The sequence below is a fragment of the Limulus polyphemus genome, unplaced genomic scaffold, assembly GCF_000517525.1.
Source record: "Limulus polyphemus unplaced genomic scaffold, Limulus_polyphemus-2.1.2 Scaffold1317, whole genome shotgun sequence".
Lineage (NCBI taxonomy): Eukaryota > Metazoa > Arthropoda > Merostomata > Xiphosura > Limulidae > Limulus > Limulus polyphemus.
This window is the reverse complement of record NW_013666927.1, coordinates 267,209-270,781: the sequence shown is the minus strand read 5'-3', so window position 1 is coordinate 270,781 and position 3,573 is coordinate 267,209.

Sequence of the window (3,573 nt, the reverse complement as noted above, 5' to 3'; positions counted from 1 at the left end):
TTTCTTATTCAAGAAGCAAACAAATCAAAATGTTTGTCATCTGCACTGATGAAATTGCATGCATTACAGGTATAGAACAGCTAAATATTAGTGTCCGTTTTGTAACAGTTGATAAAAATATCCAACACTGTGCGGTAAAAGAAGGTTTTAGTTGATTGCACTGATGAAATTGCATGCATTACAGGTATAAAACAGCTAAATATTAGTGTCCGTTTTGTAACAGTTGATAAAAATATCCAACACTGTGCGGTAAAAGAAGGTTTTAGTTGATTTTCAACTGGTCAAGTCCTCGCAGGAGTCAGTTTAGCTGACAGAATTTTGGAAAACATCTAGAATTGACTTAAATTATAAATATCTATGACTTGTATTAGGGTTATGATGGATCCAAATGTAAAAAAAAAACACTTTTGCAACAGTAGGTGCAGCGGTAAACTTTCTGTATGAATCAGCAAAATACCAAAGTGTATTGAAAAAAAAGCAATTCACCATATCTTTTCAGTGGAAGAACTAAAAAAAGTTCGTAACATTATTTGAAGTACGCTGGAATGTAAGGCGTGTTTCTATTATACGATTTATTGAACTTTTAACAGCTATTTTTCTCGACTTGGAAAACAATTATTAATTCAGTGATATACATTCTGCACCCAAAGGTTGCCCAATTTTTGGACCAATTCAGACCGGTTCATTTATTTGATATTTGTTTGTAGCTCAACAATTTTTTTTGTTTTTCTTCAACTCTTAGTTTTACTGAGACACTACAAGAAAGAACATAGATTTGAACGAACGTTTGTTTATGATCAAAGAGTTAGAATATGAAATGAACAGATTTAAAAACTACATTCTCTGAACGTTTTTAGCTGCATCTGTTGCAGCTTAGTGTCTTTTCCACACATATGTTGTTGCCTGCAACACACACAAAGAAGCGATACCTACCACACAGAAAAGTATGGTTATTTATGAATTCTCGTGCCACTGCGAATGTTGGTACGTAGGTCACACTTCACAAAGACTGTAGGATAGAATTAAACAACATGTACCCACATCCATAAGAACTAAGAGTGTGAAAGAAAAGAATTTACCATGTCGTTCCTGTAAAGTAAGTTCTACCACCAAAATGTTAATCAGCGATTTGCCAGCATTTACTAGTGAACCCGACTTGTGCTGACAACTACACGGATAGCAGGTTTGAAATTACTGCAAATGGTCGGTCGACCTTTCATCTCTAGATTTTGGAAGCCACCTTTATTAAAACACATCAACCTGTCCTTTGCAGCCAAAGAGAAGATCTACACATCCTTCAGTAGGTCTGTGACATTTCCTGATTGGCTAAAGAACGTGCCAATCAGTGATTGCCTTACCGGCCTACGTTGATCTGATTCATTTTATAAGCTGTACTATTTCCTATAAATCATTTTCCAGACGGTTCTGCTATGATTAGTGTCTGGCGAAAAGCTTCAGCAGATATTTCCTTTCAACATCTCAACCAACAGTTGATCCAGTTATCAACGCTATTTTCAAGTTTTGAACAACTCGACTTTCAAGATCTACGTATCTACGTGCGCTGATGTTTCCGTTTATCAGCTAACAGATGTCTCCGCATATAAAAGCTATCTTCAAGTTTTGTACAACAAAAAAACTTTTCAAAAATTTGTTCGTTTCGATTAGCTATGAAATGTGACATTAATGTATATGTATTATATGTATTATCATGTATACCATGAGGTGAGGTTAATAGGACTTGCTCCGTTTTTTGACGGCTATACGTTAGTGGAATAATAAAAATTAGTTTACAACTTTTTATATTGCTTCAAAGTATATAGGATTAGATAAGTTTAAAAACCAAAATGGCGCCATTAAACAGCAATCAGCAGGATATATTATTATTATTATTGTTATTATTAATTCTAGTTCCATTGAAAAGCTTATGATTTTAAAATCAGAGGTTGTTTAGCACTAATACGACTCTGGTAAAAAGCATGTTTCCTTCAGCCAATGGTTTTGCTTAACTGCGCCGCTATTCGGACAGCTGCATTGTTCGTAAAAAGGGGTGGAAGGAATGATCTGTGGTTTGACTAAATGAAAGTAAACACTACTTTTTTGGAATGTTAGGTATCGATCTTACATGTAAATCAACTCGTCATCTTGTTAATGATTAGAACATAAACTATTACTGTTACATTGATATAACTTTTTTTCTACCCCACAAAGTAAGGCATTCCTGATCCTAATCACATCAACCGTGTAAATACCGTTACTCGTGGCACTAAAGTAGATAAAGAAACGGCCACTAAATCTGGCGATAATGGTGTAATTATGCGCCTGTAAACCATCGCTGATAGGTATATGTATATTAGATTTTGATGCGTTACTTTGGGAAATAACAAACATTAGGTTTTGATGGACATCAACCATAATGCAATGCGCCGTTCCTGGACGATTATAAGAAATCAAGGTCTTGTAGGTTAATAGAGAAATAAACAAAACCTATTGTGCTTTTGGAGGACAAAATCCCAATATATTCTCAAAACTCTGCTGTGATTCAGAACTTTATTCAAGTGTGTATATATATACATACTTGTGTGTGTGTATACGTCGTATCCTGATCACTGTACCTTGCGGTATGATGCAAGAGTGGCGTGAGAAGTACCAGCATGAACCCTTGTTTTAAGTTCAGGAAACAACAACATTTCCAAATGCAATCTACATATTATCGGCTTTGCCACTCCCTCTGGTCGAACACCTGCATCTAGTCCCACGAGCGACAACCCCACGTGCAGCATTCTCGAGGGCCGCACCTGACATCAGAGCACGAGGCGAGTGTCAGATCGATGTAGATCGAAATAGAGAGAAAACTTTTCCGCCAGTGACGTCTGTCATTTGAAGGGCAATTGGCAAGTTTTGTAGCTGGCGTCGCAAGTTGATTGATGGCTCCAATAAAATAAGGCGTAAGTTGAAAAACAAAAGAAAAGGTAAATGAGGTCCGATATCCATTTTGACTCTTTTAAATTAATATATATATATATTCCATGTAACCATATTTCCAACTCAAACCTTGTCCTGTTGTTTGATTTTATATAAGTGTTCGAAATTCACGACAACGAAAAGAAATGTGGGTAAGACATGCCGAGGTATAAAACAAACCTGCCCCCCCCTCCCCCGGTAGGATAGCGGTAAGGTTTTGGACTTGCAACGTTACAATCAGTGGGTTCGATTCCTCTCGGTAGACACCACAGATAGATCGATGTGGTTTGCTGTAGCAAAACGCACACACTCTACACACCCGGGTCGGCTTTTACTCACTGTACTCGTCAGCTAACACTGTTTTCCACACATCCGGGTCGACCGTTAATCACTAAACTCGTCAGCTAACACACCCGGGTCGATCGTTAATCAGTAAACTCGTCAGCTAACACTGTTTTCCACACACCTGGGTCGACCGTTAATCACTAAACTCGTCAGCTAACACACCGGGTCGATCGTTAATCACTAAACTCGTCAGCTAACACTGTTTTCCACACATCCGGATCGACCGTTAATCACCAAACTCGTCAGCTAACACTGTTTTCCACACAT